The 19,010-nt window shown below is 45.8% G+C and overlaps 1 long non-coding RNA gene across 1 annotated transcript in view; it reads right to left on the bottom strand.

Annotated features, from left to right (window-relative positions):
- Positions 1-19,010, bottom strand: part of LOC110261780 — a 207,717-nt gene that overhangs the window by 41,552 nt on the left and 147,155 nt on the right. Inside the window, exon 2 of the long non-coding RNA XR_002346317.1 lies at positions 13,889-14,017. This is a non-coding gene — a long non-coding RNA (uncharacterized LOC110261780). The remainder of the gene's footprint in view (positions 1-13,888; positions 14,018-19,010) is intronic.

A 19,010-nucleotide genomic window follows, 5' to 3' on the forward strand; every position in this document is an offset into this window, starting at 1 on the left:
CTCTTCAGCATATGGATGTTTCTGTAACTTGCAGAAATGGCTGGTGATGCACCTTTTATCTGTTTCTTACTTTTTTCAACCAGCATTATATTTTTAAGAGAACTTGTGTTTCTACTGCATATCTCGTCGACTACTGCTCACTGTATGACTTACCTAGATGACGTGTATCTACTGCATTTTACCGGCAAACGCTCCTGGGGATAGACAAGGGGTCTCTAACTCGCAGTTGATACAACAGCATGGCAACATATTCATGTGAACATCCTTAGAGATTTCCCTGTCCAGAGCGGTGTGAAAATTTCTCTAGGATGCATACCTAGTCTTGGACTATCTGGGTCACAGCTTATGCAGAAGTCTTCAGTCAATTTACTTAAGCAGTGACAGGTTATTCATGAAATGACTACCCATGAGTCTAGACTCAACCAGAAATGCACGAGAAACCCTAGGTAACCCAGATCCCACTCTCTACCACTAGTCGAGATCATCCACTTTTTTTCTAATGGTTTCCAGTCCAGGTTGATGAAAGTGAAATCTCATTGTTCTTACTGGCATTTCTCTGTGTATTAAGACATATGAGTGATTCTTTACCTTTATTTCCTTTTTTTTTTTTTTTTTTTTTGGTCTTTTTGCTATTTCTTGGTCTTGGGCCGCTCCCGCGGCATATGGAGATTCCCAGGCTAGGGGTCCAATCGGAGCTGTAGCCACCGGCCTACACCAGAGCCACAGCAACGCAGGATCCGAGCCGCGTCTGCAACCTACACCACAGCTCACGGCAACGCCAGAACGTTAACCCACTGAGCAAGGGCAGGGATCGAACCCGCAACCTCATGGTTCCTAGTCGGATTCGTTAACCACTGCGCCACGACGGGAACTCCTACCTTTATTTCCTTTTAGGTTTTCTCCTTCCTAAAATGCCTGTTCACAACTGTTGTTCATGGGAGTTGACTTGCAAGCCTTCTTTTCATCATCTACCTACTTCGTCATTTTGAGACACTGCACATATCTTCTTCCACTTGAGTCTGTGTCTATTTTCAAATCTACTGTTCTACCTGGTCTGTATGTCTGTAAATACTATTTGTTATTACTATGGCTTTGTTCAATGTTTTAATAGCTGAATAGATAAGTCCTCCTTTTACTTTCATGGGTTTTTTTAATATTCTCTTAGCTTTTGTGAACTTTTCTTCTTTCATGTATTTATTGAGTTCCTAAAAAAAAAAATCCAACTAGAATTTTGATTGAGTGTATTGAGGTTATAAATTAATTGGGGGTAATTGCTATCTTTATAATATTAATGGTTCATCCAAGAACATGGTATGTATTGAGATCATTTTCTAAGTCTTTTATTAGAGTTTTAAAACTTTTCCCCATGGAGGTCTGATGTACTCTTGGTTAAATCAAATCCTAAATATTATGTTGTTTTTGTTATTACTGGAATGGCGTCTTACTTTTTAAATGTATTTTCTGCAAGAGTTAAATGTGAAAAGACCAGGATAGCCATAGCTGGAACTGAAGTTGTAACTTCGTCTCACTTAAGTCTCCATGAACCAAGCCTCTCAAGGAAACCCCCCCAACTGGAGGCTCCATCTCCCAGTCCTCGATCTCCTCAACCCCCTTCTCTTCCAGTCCTCTTCTTCAGGTCTCCTGATATGGAACATTCTCTCCAGCCCTCTCGACCAGAAGAGGACTTCTTTCCCTTGACGAATTCTTATTTCTCGCAAATGCTCATCTTCCGCTGACAGAGGCGGGGGACATGAGTAGGATAAGGGGATGAGCTCCTGTTCTCTGAAGGAGAACAAAACTCGATGCCCAATTCCAGTTTAACGGCTTGATCGCCACCCAGAAGCCCTCTGGCTAACCCCCGGCAGTTGCAAAAGACATCTTGCCCACCCTACACGGCAGACGCCACAACATTATTTCATGGAAGAAAGGGCATCCCACCATCATTGTGACTTTGATCTTGCCCCTTCCAAAATAATGAGCTCTGGCATGATGGCATGATGGTGCCTTTGCCTCCTTCCCGGGACTGCATATAATGCAACAGTCATGACAGTGACTATAAATGGCTCCCATCCCATTATCCTCAATGCACAGCACCAGGTCTGATTGAGTTTTCTGGTCTGTTTTGTTTTGATGCCCCAAAGCCCTCTAAGAGGTGGGCTGAGCATTAAGGAACAGGGAGAGTTTATTAACCCACCGGAATCTCTCTTCTGACCCCAGCAACACTATGGAAATGATGGGGCCCAAAACTTCCTTTCTCTCTGCCACGCCAAGATCAACTGCGAAAAGACTACATCCTCTAGATAAACTTCTCCAGGCTTTGAGGGGGTAGTGGTGAGACTATAAAACATTCCAGGGCCCAAGATGTCAAGATAAAGCTTAGCTGGGAAGGAATTTGATTGTTGACAGTTTGACCAAATTCTCAGGTACTGCCATGTAAGCCGGGGTCGCTCTACACTTGAGGAGCATTCCCCTTGCCAAAGACATTAGCTCCAATCATTCCCACAGCTGTTCAGTGGTCCTGCGCCTTCCATCAGACCATTCTCCCTGTTTTCCCTTCCTTCAAACCAACGCCTCTCAACCACTGATACTCAAAACCACACCTGGTTTAAGAACCACTGCATTCGAGACACAACTTCAAATTGTAACGTTTATAGTGAAATGCAGCAGATTTAGAAAACCAACTCCCTGGGGATCCTTAACACGCCCCTATTTTCAAGGCAGAATTCCCCACTTCCTGCCCTCAATCACTGTCTGCCACCCCCTCCCACTCCAGGCAAACACACTCATCATACTCAATTAGCCAAAACCAGGAATCTCTAGGAATCCAACTCTCTTCTCCCTCCTTCCTTACGCTGAACTGTGGCTGGACACCACACTCACAATCAGCGGTCCTTATTTGTGCTTAACTATCCTCAGCCTTATCACTTCCCTTAAATCTGCTCACACGTCACCTCTGCCCTTAGGTCCAAAACCCGGCGGCGAGCCCACGTGGAAGATGCGTACCTGGTAGGTTTCTTCTGGTCCAGCCTCAGAAGAGCTCTCAATGCACATCCAACTCACGGGCCAATTCAATTTCTAAAACTTCCACAGGCATCTAGGGAGTGGCGGCAGCCCCTCCACTCACACCCAGTTTCCTGAGCAAGCCCTTTCATTCACGGACACGGAGGAACCAGAGGCAGGGGAGTGTTTACGTGTGTATTTTAAGTCATGCATCTGTACATTTCTTGTGTCCCCTGGGCCTCACCTTTTCTCTTGGACGAGGGCATTCCTGTTACACATTTTACTGTCCCATCCAAGTGTGAGCGGGAGACAAGCTCCAGTCGCCGTACCATGTGCCCAAGGAGCGGATATTGGAGCCCAAGGATTTTTAAGCCCCCTGATGAACAGACCATTAGGCATTCACACGGAGAGGCGAGGCGTGCTGTTAGGTTTTCAGCGGCCTGAGAGGGGAGGCCCTGCTGAGCGGGACGGAGAAAGTACCGGCAATTAATTGGGAAAGTTGAATTGTGTTCCCGCTACAGGGGCTCTTGACGGACCCGCTGGAGAAAATAACCAAATAACCAGGGGTTTGGGGGGGGTGGAGTAGAATAGAAAAATTTCTCATTAAAATCCCAATCAAGCCATTTTAGCGCCTTTTTTTATCCCCCGCAAGGCACTGCTTGGAGGGCAGAATGCTGCACTTGTTGCATGCTCTGATCGTAACGGATCTCTCCTCTTTCCTAAAACCTAAACGTATTTGCTTTCCTTGAAAAATCTTTGTGCAGGGTGTGTGTGTTGAAAAGCTCATATGCTTGGATCCTCAAGAGAGCATATGTTTGCACTACAGTATCTGACGATACGCATTTCTGCACAAGGGCACACGTGTACTCGCCACATGAGACAGACGTGTGTGTGTGTGTGTGTGTGTGTGTGTGTGTGTGTGCGCGCGCAGCACAACAGAACCAGGACATAACACATACCAAGTTCTGTTCATTTCTTTTTTCTTCCTTCCTTCCTCCCTTCCTTCCATTCGGGGTTGGGATGAAAAAGAATGGGCTATTTCTTAAAAGCAGCCCTTTGGTTAGTGCCTAGGAAATGCCTCCTTACTTAGAGGCTGCTCTGAGAGCGGACACCCATTAGACTGTATGTGCCGCCTTCCTGTCCAGAACTGCCCCCACCCTCCTCCTACAGAGAGCTCCCAATTGTCAGGTCTGTGCGACATGGCCCTTCGCCCACGGCCAAGCTGACTGGGACACGAGTAAGCGCCAGACCCATTCCAGCTCATGAGAATCCTGAATTACGGATGCCAGGATTTCGGAAGAGGAATTAAAGCGTGGTCGCCAGGTGCACCTGTTTTCCACCGCGTGGACTGAGGCGACAACAACATCATCCTGCTGAAGGGAGGGACATCCGGCAAGCGCACACAAAGAAATGGAAGAGCAAGGTGGAGGGACTTGGCTGCCTGGGTGCCAGCGGCGGCCCCAAGCATCCTGCCTCCCGGGCTGGCCTGTCACAGTGAGTTCTGACGTTGTATCAGGGCTGGGGAGGAAAGGGCAGGAAAGAAAAGCCCGCTGAGGATCCTAAGAAGGGAGTCCTTTGCCTCCTCTATTAGACCCCTCCTCCTCTAGCAGTGAACTTCTGGCAACTAAACATATCTTCAAACACATTACTCTGGGTGAAAGTATCAGTGCGTTGTTGTCATGACGAAAGTTAACCCATATTAAATAACTACTCAGAGTCCATGTGCTCTAAACTTACCTGCCCACCTTTACAGAGAAACCTACAAATATGAAGCGTAGGAGGAAAGGCTAACGTGTTGTGAATATACCCAAGAATCCCTAACTGCTGATACTCACAGAAGTGAGGTCACTGGAGTGAGGACAGGCTGACCCCACATACCCCCCACTCTTTCTAGCTGTCATGCTGCTTCCTGCCAATTCCATCATTACCACTATTCCTCTATTTCCAGAAACTGCCTCTTAAGTTGTAAATATCACACGGAAGGTCTGACACACTAATAATAGTATGGATTTATTCTTCAGATGAGCTGGTTGATATTTTAAAAGCTTGGAGTTCCCGTTGTGGCTCAGTGGTGACAAACCCAACTAGTGTCCATGAGGATGTAGGTTTGGTCCCTGGCCTCGCTCAGTGAGTTAAGGATCTGGCATCGCCGTGAGCTGGGGTGACGTCACAGACATGGCTCAGATCTCACATTGCTGTGGCTGTGGCATAGGCCGGCAGCTACAGCTCTGATTCAACCCCTAGCCTGGGAACCTCCATATGCCTCAGATGTGGCCTTAAAAATACAAAAGAAAACATAGCAAAATTTATGTTAGGGTGAAAAGCTACCCACTTTGGCTCATAATCAAAGGATCATTTAGGGTTATTCAAAACCAATCTTTGTAATATATTCTGGAGAAGAAAAAAATTTTTTTTTTTTGGTCTTTTTGCCATTTTCTTGGGCCACTCCCATGGCATATGGAGGTTCCCAGGCTAGGGGTCCAATTGGAGCTGTAGCCACTGGCCTACGCCACAGCCACAGCCACGCAGGATCTGAGCCGTGTCCACGACCTACACCACAGCTCACGGCAACGCTGGATCCTTAACCCACTGAGCAAGGACAGGGACTGAACCCACAACCTCATGGTTCTTAGCCGGATTTGTTAACCACTGAGCCACGACAGGAACCCCAAAATATTTTTTTTTAAAGCAAAGGTTACCATGGACAAAGCTAACAAACAACACACTGAACGATATTTACAATGTCAAAACGAACAAGGGACTACAATCTAGAATATACATAAGGAACTCCTGCCAACCTACACAATCCAGGCAGCCATCCTGGAAAGAATCCAGCAGTGTTCAGACAACGTAAGGACTTCTCTCTGCTGTGACCCAGCAGCCCTGCCCCTGAGTCCTGGGGCGTGTGTGCCCCGCATTCTTGGGGGTTCTCCTATCAGTCAGTGAGTGGATGCAGCTGGTAATGGGGAGTGGGAGGCAGTCTAGGGGCCAGCACGGGATGTGGCACAGTGTGGGGACACAGGCGTGAAACAAGGATGCTGCACACAGCAGCGAGGATGCCTGTGAACAGGCTGAGCAGAAAGAGTAAGAAGCAGACTGAAGTTTCTCACATGCCATTTATGCAAATGTCAAACACGTGTTCACAAAACAGAAATACGTGTTTTACAAGAGCACGAGCGAATAAGGAATCATACAAATACATTAAACGGATGGCCTCTGGAGAGGACAAAAGTGGGGGCAGGGGATGGAGGAAGGAAAGCACTCCACCCATCAAGAGAGGGGCCCTGAGGAGATCAAGTGCTGTCAACTGGCCTCTGCACCTGAGCTGCAAAAACAAACAAGAAAGGGGCAGGGACACACCCGGGCCTCGAGTCCTCGAGGCGAGTGTGCAGCGGACTCCCTTCTGCATCCCGGACTGCAGCCGGCCCCACGTCCTTGGACAATAGATATTTGATGGTAGATGTATAAACACATGGGAGACTAGGAGGCACAAACAATTAAAGGTAGGTGGCCAGGGGACATGGAATCACTCTCCATGAATAAAGAACGACTCATGCTCTCTCTGTGCCAGGCACTGGGCTAGACCCTGGGAACAGAACGAATGAGGAACAAAACCGTCCCTGCCCTCGAGCAGCTCTGCTGAGTCAGGGAAATGTCTAAGTCCCTGGTAGGGATGTCACCGTGCTGACGGCCATGACGCAGACCAGCCCGGCCCGGGGGACCTGGAGGCAGCAGAAGGGGGCTTTTAACCCAAATGTGAACATTCAGGAAGACATCCCAGAAGAGACTGATGCCTGGACCGAGTCCCAAAAGGTAAGTAAAATTTCACGAGCAAGAAGGAGAGAGGGAGGGTGCACAAGAGGCAGGAGAAATCACATATGCAAAGGGCCTGGGGTCAGAACTTCATGATAAAAACTTGTGACAGCCACATCAGAAGGGCCTGCCTTCCCAGCCTGAAAACAGAACATAGCAGTTGCTGCACAGCATTTATTAGTGTTCTCGAAAAATCTTTATCAAGCAAAGAACTGATTCCTGGGTAAAGGAAAAAATACCCTCAGTTCTCTTTCCAGAGCAAGCAGGCATGCATACCCACGTCGATTTTGCCCAGAAGAGCCACCAGGAGCCAAGCCCTTATCACTACGCTGTGAGAGCATCTCAGTTCAACTTAAGAAAGAGAATCCTGAATGGAGAGGCTTTCAACCTGCCAAGCTAGTTCACCTTTCTGGAGTTTGCCTTTCATCCCAGGATTATAAGTCTTCATTTGTATATCAGCAAGGAAGCTCACAGCTGAGACACCTGACACATCTCCCTCTGGAAATGCTATCATGTGTATGCAGGGCTTTGGGTTTGCACTGGCTGGCTGAGCTCAAACTAAGAGGCACACACATGCAGGTGCTCAAGGCAATCCCGGGTTCGGCGGTACATCAGCATCCCCGCCCCTCGCAGGGCTGTCAAAACAAAGCAGACAGTTGGGGGCCCACCCTGGGGGGCTGACTCAGTAGATCTCCACTGGGGTTGGAGAGTTTGCAATTCGAACCAGTTCCCAGACAAGCTGATGCCACTGGTCTGCAGACCACATTTGAGAACCACTGAACTGTTCCAACTTTACTGATGAGGAAACTGAGACTCGGAGACTGTAGGGGACAGAAAAGCTCCACTTCTCCTCCTGTTTTTCTCCTTCACTCTCACACGATTACCACACTCACAGCACTTCTGATGCCAGATGTGTGGCTGGTTCTCCCACACCGAGCTGCTCCAAAACACCAGCTGGGTGTCCTACAACTAGCTTAAGTCTGACCCTTTCAACCTGGAGTTAGTGCTGGACCCCACAGGTAAAGGGCTCAGCCCCACAGAACCAGCCCTCCCTCCTCCACCTCAAACGCCAATCACAATGTTGCCTAAGCTTTTGACCCACCAGCTATAAATTGGAGGTTCCCACAATCCCCGCTTCAAGTGTGATTAACTGACTAGAGCAGCTCCTGGTACTCAAGAGTCTCGCTAGAGTTCATCAGCTGATTATGAAAGACTACGATACAGGATGCAGATGAACATCCAGGTAAAAGATCCAGAGCAAAGTCTATGCAAAGAGGGTAGAGCTTCCCTCCCTCTTCCTGTGCATCCGTCCCCCACTGGTTCCACGAGTTCACCAAGCCGGAAGTCCTCAGAACCCCACACTGTGGCATTTTTATGGAGGCTTCTTCAGGTAGGCCTGATCAATCATCAGCCCTCTCCTCTCTCCCTAAAAACACAGGATGTGGGGCTGAAAGCTTGCAGCTTCTAACCATGGTTGGTCTTTCTGGTGACCAGCCTCAGCCAGGAACCCACCAAGAAGCCTCTCATTAGAACAAAAAAATACAGCTAACACACAAGACATTCCAAGAGATTCAGGAGCCAGGTCAAAGACCAAAGACCAAATATATATATATATATATAGCATATATATATTCTATTACCTCTCAGCAAGTGACTTGTGTAAGATCACACAAATTCTTATAGACCCGACCCAGGTCTTAAGAGACTATAGTGAATGGGAAGTTAAGAGCTACAAAGGTTTTTGAACGAAGGTCGTCACCATCGGTGGCTCACAGGTTCCAATGCGACATCTTATCTGGTCCTTACAACCTCCTTCCTTCCTCCTTCAGCCAAGCCTGGGATGCAGCACCAAGCACCAGCACTGAGGGAGGTTCACCAGCAGCAGGGGAGGGGGAGGCAGGCACTGAGCATCGACAAAGTCCCAGCAGTCCCTACAAGTCAGGTGCAGGTGGTCCCTAGCCCTGTGTCTCCAGGCACTGTGCTCAGGGCTGCAGGCACATGTCAGAGCTACGGGAACCAGGGAGCACTCCGCAGAGACTCTTCAACCCACGCTCAACGACACCTGGAAACGATGAAAATGTGCTCCTGCACATCAGCTCAGAAGAGCCTGCTCCACCTGTCAGCCTCAGTACTGCAGGAAGAGGGCTGCTTCAGCGCCGTTCCCCACCCCCCACCAACCACGTCCCTTGAAACCTTTCAAGGCACAAAAGTATCCCTGCCAGCCTCCCACTCCCATTGTGACCCTGCCATTGTGTGGGCTGCATTTGGGGAGAATGACAGTCGAGGCAGTCGTAGGACCTGCAATGCTTTAAACAAATGCAGGAAGGAAGGAGAACTACACAGAAGCGAGGGCAGGCCTGTTTACCAGAGAAGGCTCCATGGGCTTAGAGGGAAAGAGCAGGAAGTCTGTGCCTTGGCTCTCACTTGTCAGCATCGTGGTAAAGGGTCTATCTGGATAAAGATTCTGGCTGTCACCCCGTTTTGTGTCCACACACCCTCCTTCTTTTTACGAGGAATTTGATAGGACAGGAAAAGTAAGCCATCAGCAGGGGCCCTGGCCGTTTGAGATGGCATTTATTGAGTTGGAGGTACATTGTTTAGGCATTAAGAGTTCAGAGGTCAAGTCTCTCTGTTTACTCCACCTCCCGCCAGAGAGAATGCTCTGGACAGCTCCAACTAGTAATTGAGATTTCATTATCAAATTATTTTCAGTGGACCTGTAATTACAAAAACGGAAATGACCTGCTTTGCAAAAAGTATGATTTTGAATTCCACCAAAAAACAACAGTTCTGTCCCATGAACAGTTCTATTGGATCAGAGAGCTCAAAAAAAGGACCCCAGGGTTGCTAAAGAACTGGTGTTACTTTAAAGCTACAAGTTCTTAGTTTGCTTTAGGTTTTCTTTCAAAGCTGCATAGATATGAACATCTTCTCCAGAGGTTTCTGGTCACAATGTGACTTAAGAGGGGGATTTAGGTGCTTCGTTCCCAGGAGTCCCACTTTTAGCTGGCCAGCTGGTAGTTGAGGAAACATGTAACAAGAAACATTTCATTTTATCACAGGGCAGTATTTTGTCAAGTATTCAGGGAATACTATTTAAACCAGATTTCAGCCTAGTTTGGAGAGCCGACTGCTGGTGGATAATGATGGCGATCTGACTACCAGCCTGAGCCACAGCTCACAGCCTGCATGGCCTCTACTGAAAAGGCTGAAGGAAGCCAGGACCAATCTGCTCAGCACCCAGAGGTCTTCAGGGTTGGAAGTAGGGCCTCCAAGGTCTGGTCCACAATTTGGTCAGATTCTTTGTATTCACTGTTATATCTGGGTTTTTTTTTTTTTTTTTTTTTTTTTTTTTTTTAGGGCCGCATCTACGGCATATAGAAGTTCCCAGGCTAGGGCTCGAATTGGAGCTGCAGCTGCCGGCCTACACCACAGCCACAGCAATGCAGGATGCGAGCCGAGTCTGTGACCTACACCACACTCACAGCAATGCTGGATCCTTAACCCACTGAGTGAGACCAGGGATTGAACCCGCATCCTCATGGATACCAGTCAGATTCATTACCACTGAGCCATGTCTGATTTTAATAGCCTAGCTCAGAATTTTGAACAGTGGAGGCCCCCAGAACAGCAGCAGACACCAGGTTGAACCCACCCCCCGCTTCGTGTTGTGCTCTAAAGAGTTAAAACCTCCCTCCCTCCAGGGAGTTCTGTGGTGGCCTGTTAAAAGATTCAGCATTGTCACTGCTGTGGCTCCGGTCGCTGCTGTGATGCAGGTTAGATCCTTGGCCTGGAAACTTCCTCCAGCTGCAGGCACCGCCAAAAAAAAAAACAAAAAACAAAACCTCCCTCCAAAATGAAGTCCATTCCTTTGGTTTGCATCCTTCCCCTGCCCTCCCTGCCCACAACAACTTGCACACAGGCAGAAGGCTGATGTGGTTATCGGTTTTCAAGGCTCATCCCCTGACCACCCAAGACTTGTGTGAAAATGCCCCCCATAAAATTCTTTACACATTTGTTTTGAAATTGTGGGAATGGCTGATTTACTCCCAAAGAATGTTTGGAGAGCCTCAGAGCTGTGCAAGGATCCATAATTATCAACAATTGCTAAGGCAGCTTAACTCTTATGTAAAATATCATGCATACAAATGGGTTTATTTTGAACCAGTTCACACTATTAAACTTGAGTCTGGTACGGGGTTTATCCCAAGGCAGTGCTCAATAACACACAGCAGCAAACACCTTGGCTGTATGTCTTCCTATTTGGTTGGCTCGTTTTTATATCTTTGCATGTTTAAAGAGGCAATGGGAGTGCTAATTAAAATGCAATCATGCAGATAAATTAAACCATGTTTCTAAAAGGTAAAATGAAAACCCTTTTGATTTCAAAATCTTTGTGATATTCAAGGCAAAGGCACAGTGTGATACTGAACACAGAGAAAATCTTTCACAATTATTGCATGTTTAAGCCAAAATTTTTTGAGTTTTTTAAGATGCAACAAATTAATTATGAGTAATTTCTTATGGGAGTCAAGATTTGGGGTTTCTACTACACACGTTCGAGGTGTAGGGCCCTCTAAACAATTGCATTGTCTGTTTTCTATCTGTAAAATGGGAAAGGTAGTGCACTTTTCAAGGCCTACTTTTAGTCAGGGGCAAGGGCAACCCCTAAACCAGTGATCAAGGCTCCCCCAGTGGATGTTCCTGTCCACCGACTTTACCAGCTCTCAGGGAAACTTTTCTGCCGGCAACCAAAAATAAAAACAATATGCTGATGTCCAGCAAACTAGTGCATTTCTCCAAGTCTCCGTTTCCTCCCCTGCAAAACTGGCCTCAGGAAAGCATTTGTTGACTGCTATTGAGCTCCCAGACTCATCTGAGCATTTGATGAAAGCCATTCACACTGTCACAGAACAGCAGGTGTACACATTCCCACAGACTGCACCCATGCACCCATGCACCCACGGAGCCTGTGATGCACGTCCAGGGGCCTCCAGAGAAAAACTCCAAGTTTTCACAGCACTGAGATTCCACATTCTTCGTCTAAGACCTGCTCTGGGCTCCCACCTGCTCCTTTACTTACTGTTCACAGCAAAATTAATCTTTGCCAAAAGAAACCATATAAAAATTCATCTCTGCTTCAGCATGAGGGTACTCTGCCATGTGTACTATTCACAGGCTTGGATGTAACTAGAAACCAGATAAGTAATAGAATTAGTTTGGTCTAATGGAAAGCATTAGATAGCCTGGGAGTTCTTCTGTGCCTGCTCATTCCTTCCAGAAGGCATGTGCTTTACCCTGGGCCTTCACTGCACGTGGCAGATTCCCACTACCTGACAGTTTGCAGTCCCAGGCTGAGATCTGCTCTCAGCCTGCACTGATGCTGCTTGGGTGCTGGGTTCTCACCTTTCACCTATCCTTCCACATCTCTTGAGAGGCTCTAAAGCACACCCTAACCCGTCCTCTCCCCTCTCTCCAGGTCTGTGCTAGCAAAGTGCCAGAAAACAATGTGTTCTGTGAACAACTGACTCTGGGACATTCTGCCCCTGGGGCACTCCCAAAGCATTTTCTCATTAAAGGCACTGAGGAGTCCTTCGTAAAGAACATCATTTCGTTTGCCCAATATTTTTAACGTATGTGATCACAGAATAATTGCGTTCCTATGACATTACTGAAAACTAACACTCAGAGGAGCTCAAAGAGCTAGTTTCTACCACATTCTCAGTCAATGGACCCTCAGTGAGCTTCACCTAGACGCTCTGTGCACTGGCTTCACTGGCCGTTCCTTTCATCTGAACAGCTTAGGTCTTTCCCAACTTTGCCCACTGGTGCTGTCAAGCTATCTGGATCCTCTTCCTCCCGCCACAGTCCATCTCCACCCCCCGCCCCTTTGGAACTCACAATGCACGTTTGCATATGAAAACCAGTCGTCATCTTGTCCAGGAAACAGCCCTCCCTCACTGTCTCTTCTTCAATTGTGTTTAATTAGTCTTAGCAATTTGGAGCTGAGAGGGCTTTAGAGATGCCCCACTCCTTCTTCCACCTTTATAAATAAGGGAACTGACCTGAGAAGTTACTTGAGAGAAATATGACTGGAGTCCAGATTTTCTGGTCCCCAGTCCAGCAGCTCTAGGAAGTGGCTCAAGCTTCCCAGAGGCAGAAGAGGTGGATTCATACCAGAGAGTGAGTTTACTGATTTGCAATGAGTAGTGACATGTGTCTGGCACAAGAGCAGTTATCTAGAGAGAGTGCCACCCAATGATTAAATTATAGTAGATGTCTCCTTGATAAGACTGGGCTTCAAGGATGAAGAGTTAGGTTTTATTTAGCAATCGATGTACTGGAGAGAATATTGGACTGGGAATTAGGAGGCTGATTCTGATTCTAATTCTCCCACTACAGGCACTTAGTGTCAATGCGCTTCAGTTTCATCATCGACTAAATGACAGGAGATTGGACAATTACCTGTGGATCCCTTCTGGACCCACACTTTCAGATTCTGTAAGTCTATGTTCTTTCCTTCCAATTACTCTGCCTTTGCATCTTCAGCAACCCTTTTTTATGCTAACACACAAACCCTGAACCCTTGGTCTGAGTGTCTTTCGATCTAAAACCACCCTGCTGGGGAACGGGTTCTTTTTGTCCTATCACGGGTGTTAGATAAATCATCTTAAGATTCTCAAATAAAAAGAGGAAGGGGAGTTCCCGTCATGGCTCAGTGGTTAATGAATCTGACTAGGAACCACTAGGATCCCTAGCCTTGCTCAGTGGGTTAGGGATCCAGCATTGCCGTGAGCTGTGGTGTCGGCTGCAGATGCGGCTTGGATCCCGCGTTGCTGTGGCTCTGGTGTAGGCCAGTGGCTACAGTTCCAATTTGATCCCTAGCCTGGGAACCTCCATATGCCGCGGGAGTGGCCCAAGAAATGGCAAAAAGAAAAAAGAAAGGACGGAAGGAAGGAACGAACGAACGAACCAGGTATCCACAGCTGCCGACAGATTGATAGATTTTGACTAAAAATTGGCCTCCCCATCTCCTCCTAGAAGCCCTGAATTAAGGTTGTTTCCCCACACTCACCAATATCTATTCATTTTCTTTCCACTGCAAGGCCTAGAGTTTTCTTTCCACTGCAAGGCCTAGAGTTCCCAGGACAGGGAGCCACACTGCAAAGTCCAGACAACTCCCTGTGGTCGTCTCAGCAGCTTCCTGCAACAGCAAATCACAGGGTCATTAGCGACGGATGATGATGGCAGGGTCTCCTGACTCACGTCTGTGATGGTGCCTTTGAATCACGACAACGACTAAATTGTTTCACTTTTTTAAAGAATGTCCACTGTGCCCAGGGCCCTCCTGGGCATGGGTACAAAATACTGTTATCAAAGGAGCCCACTGCAATTCTCAGTAATCAACGAGCTGCTCGTTATCACACTTTTACCAATAACACCAAGTACACCAACAAGGATGAACTACAGGAAACATATGATTCCTGTTCACACTTACATAAAATAGTGGCAGTGCTGTTAGTAATTCGTTACCAGATCCTCAATTGCTTTGTTCTTTGGCATCAGTAATATGCCACTTGAAGTTTTACACCAAATTAACATTACCCACATTCAACTGTTTCCAAGCTCCTTGAAAGTGCAGTGTCCTTCATAAGCAAAGACCATGTTCCTGGTAGTAAGCCCCGCACTCGGCATCGTCTGCTTCCAGCCTCGAGAGTGTGCGGCGGTGCCTCAGCAACAGAGTGTTCTGACGCTTAGCAATTGTCCAGAGCTATGAACGATCATTTCGCTATATGACGCTACCTCACCCGTCTGGGAATCGCATTTTTGAAACATGCAACTAACCCCATCAAACCAGCGAGCCTAAAGCGAGGGGAAAAGCACACTGAATACCAAGGCACTCACTCAGCTAGGATTCATTCCATGTCAGCCTGTACACAGACACAATCTCAGAATTTGAGAGATTAGTTTGTTAATCAATGCTGCTAAGTCTCTTAAATTCAGTTTCTACTGTTCTATTTTTAGAGAGCTAATGACATCTGCTGATACCTAAACTTCTTTTGCAGATGAGTAAGGTGGTAACTCTATGAATCACATTTTTAAAAGGAAAGAAAAAATGCTTCTGGAAGAGAATTAGACAGAATCCCCCAACTAGCATCCAAATTCTGTTCCCCAAAAATGGGCATCTATATCATCAAGAGGGGAGAAAAAAAAAAAAGCAACTGTCTCTAATTCCATTTGGAGTAACTCTCCCTACCTTTGTCTTATAAACGACTCTGTGGACAGTGTTTATACAACACCTGGGGATTTGCTTGTCTGTTTGTTTTCCACTGACGCTATAAATCAAATGTTTTCAATTGACACTGTAACTAGAAAACTGGATCTAAATCTTCTCACTGGTTAACACAGCCTTATACGACCTGAAGTCTTGCAGCTTTATTTCCAAATCCATCTGAAACTCTCAGATCTTTGACTACTCATTTCCAATTGAAATATGAATGTGTCAATTAGCTCTCTGGCTGAGCCAGTGTACACTGAATCCAGAAACTCCAGATTTTGCCACAGGATTAAATATTTTATACGCTATAAATGCAGTCCTAGGACTACATTTTAATTTTTTCTTTCCTATAATTTCATCAAATGCAATTGTTGTTCTTGTTTATTAGTTAATGGCACTGTCTCTCACATACGGAAGTTCTGATTCATCAACAGAAAAATATGCTCTGAAGTTTTTTGACTAGTAAAGAGAGATTCTGTTGTTATCACCTGCCATTTCATCAAATTCCTCTTGCAACCATATGAAAGATGACTGGTTGGACAAATGGGCCCCTCTGTTAAACAAGAAGAGAGAGTTTTGGGGGTTGGATTTTTTTGAGGGGGGAGATTGGTTTGGAGGATTTTTTTTTTTTTTTGGCATTAAGTAACATGAAAGAAATTTAATTTCCTGATATTTAACTCTTAATATCATGGTCTAATAAGAAAAACTAACCATCCCAGATATTATAAGAATGAGACTTAACATCTGTTGGGGGAATATTACCTTAAGTATTTAATTAATCAATGCATTCTAGATTCTAACGTTTTGGCTATGTTGGCAAAAAGAAAAGAGGTACAGGATTGGTAACAAATGTTTTGCTCCTGCAAGTAATTATTTCACTTAAAACAAAATAGTCAACTTTCTCTTCTCTTCCACAACGTGAACTCTTCGATCCTTTTGGATAAAAGGCTTAGATGATCTGTTGTCGCTGGTCGGAATGACTGCATATGTTCAATAATATATCAGTTTCATCAGCCACCATAGAATAGGCACATATGACAATAAATCACTTCGGGAACTTCCTGAAACCCAGCCAAGTTGTAGACAATAAAGGATCCTGCTTGTAAAGGCAGCTATAAAAGTTAATTTCATACAGGTTCCCCGGCACACGTGCTACAGTTCAGTTCCAAACAGATGTGGTCTTGGAATAGCAGCGGAAAATGGCATGAAGCATTTTCGCTAACTTTCTGTAGCATGAGATTCAAATACTTGGTGTTTTATGTAACCTTTGGTCATTAATGCATTGCAGCAGGTATGAAAAATGAATTCTTCAAGCTTTTCTAATGCTTGAGATCCCGTTGTTTCCAATCTGAACTCTTCTTCCACACTGGGAAGATTACCCATCAAGCCAGACACGCGGAGACGGAGAAAATCTGCACAGCAAACTAACCAAGACAACAGCAGACGCTGGGGGCTGCATTCTGAAAGAATGAATCTCTGGAAACAAGAACTTTTATTTACGTCCTTATTTGGTTTTGCCTATAGATACCTGGCAGATCGCTGCAGAGACAGCGGGTTACTTCACTCAGCCATGGGGCAGACAGAAGAAGAGACGCCAGCAAAGCAAAAGGCTGACGAGGCAATGGAAGCCCAGCTGCAGGAACTGCTTGAAAATGCTGGTTGAAGATCACACTTGGTCCTTGCGCTTAGTCCCAAGGCCACTAGGAACTCTCTCTACCCGTGCCAAGGACCCCTGCTCATCCTCATTCACTCCCAAGTGGCCCCATGACACGAGGCTGAAAGCATGTTTTTCTCTCCATTTCAAACCAGAGTTGGAAACCACACACCTGGACTGGGACTAGCCTGACCCTAAGGCAGTGTCTCTCTCCAGATTCGTACAACCTCCACTTTCCACTAGCGGGGCGAGTGCCCCCAGCAGAACCAGATCTCGCATCCAGTCCTGTCTCTAGTGTCCTCCTCTCCCCCCCGGCCCCCGGCCCTTCTGCAATTCAGAACACAGCAGGTCTTGGCGGGCAGTCTACCAGTGCAGCATCAAAGCTCCCACTGGTTTACTCTGCAATCTGTGGCATTCAACAGATGTCCAGACTCGACAATGAGAAGAGTGGCTCCATTTAGCAATCCCGTGAAAAGCACCATCCTCACTCTACAGTCACTAGAACACCTATTGCTCACAGCAATTCCTCTCTGTCATTGTCTGCAGTCATCAAAACAGACCCTTTACAAGATAATAGAGCTGATTTTGTTCTGGTTTACTTAATGTGTCATCTCTTTGGAAAAACTGGGTGTTCTATAAGGTCATAAACAGTACTTTAATGTCAGAAAGAGTTCTCATCTTGCTTCCAGGGCATGGCCTTCTACCTGGCGAGATAAGGATCACCGGTTTGCAGGTCACCCAGAAGTTGTGGGCTCCAAAGGAACTCTTCTTTATATATTCTAGTGTTTGAGTACATCTCATTCAGCCAACAAGTGAACTAAACCAAGACCAAGTGGTTTTAAACAACCTCCACCATCAAATGCCTTGCAGCACCCCCACGGAGCAGGCTTGTGAGGTAGGAATCCAGCAGGGGGTTTCCCATTCAACAAATACAGAACCTCAGACAGAGAAGAAAAGAGCCATTTGCCCTGATCACATGTGTCCAGAGACAGACTCTTGGCTTTCAGACTTTGTGCTCTGGGTCACCTCCCGAAGAACAGTTCAAAGGAAGGGCCTTTGGACTGACCGTGGATTCCCTATCATCTTGGAATTATTCCGTAGACAACATAGTCGTGCCCTGGGCACCTCCTCCAAGTCAATAAAGCTGGATAACATGATAATCTGATCTGAAACACCACCAACCAGAGACAAGACTTTGAGCTAGCTTCTTGTCCAGGGAGAAGAAAAAACTCTCACACAGCCATAAAAAAAAAGCATAACACAATGCCATTTGCAGCAACATGGATGGAACCAGAGACTCTCATACTAAGTAAAGTGAGACAGAAAGAAAGATAAATACCATATGCTACCACTTATATCTGGAATCTAATACATGGCACAAATGAACCCATCTTCAGAAAATAAACAAACTCATGGACGTGGAGAACAGACTTGTGGTTGCCAAAAGGGAGGGGGAGAGAGTGGGATGGACTGGGAATCTCGGGTTAGTAGATGCAAACTATTGCATTTGGAGCGGATAAGCAGTGAGATCCTGCTGTATAGCACAGGGAACCATATCTAATCACTTGTGATGGAACATGTTGGAGGATAATGTGAAAAAAAGAATGTATATATATATATGTACCACTTTCTGTACAGCAGAAATTAACAGAACACTGTAAATCAACTATAATAAAATAATTTTTTTAAAAAACTCACACATAGGTACTGTTAGCAGGAAACTTTCCTGTTGCTTTCACCATCACTGGGAAGAGACTTTTTTTTTTTTCACTCCGCTCATAAAATGTATCTTATTACCAAAACAACTGCATAAGGCTTATACCTTAAGAAAGAAAATGAACCAGGGAAACATCTAAAGACAACTGCAGATACTTTAGAAAACTTGTGCTCTTTCGAAAGGAGCCTAGGGCAAGATTTTTTCAAACCCTAATTCAACCATAACAATAAATTTTTTAGTTTTATACAATTAGTACTTACACTTCAAAATGCCCAAATTGTCGTCACACCATTCAAAGCTTTTTACAAGTTTACTAGGAATTAGGAACAGTAAGAGCCATGATAAATCTAGCATCTGTACCATGCTTGAGAGTTGACCTAGAGCTTGCATTCCTAACACATTTCATCCATTCTACCTCTCTAAATTGGCTACTAGCATCTCCCTTTCATAAATTAACACTGTGACCAAAAAAAAAAAAAAAAAAAAAAAAAGAGCTCAAAAATGAGATTCTTACTCAAGTCCTCTGAATCAAAAATCTAAAACTCTGT

Source organism: Sus scrofa, chromosome 7 (assembly GCF_000003025.6).
Source record: "Sus scrofa isolate TJ Tabasco breed Duroc chromosome 7, Sscrofa11.1, whole genome shotgun sequence".
Lineage (NCBI taxonomy): Eukaryota > Metazoa > Chordata > Mammalia > Artiodactyla > Suidae > Sus > Sus scrofa.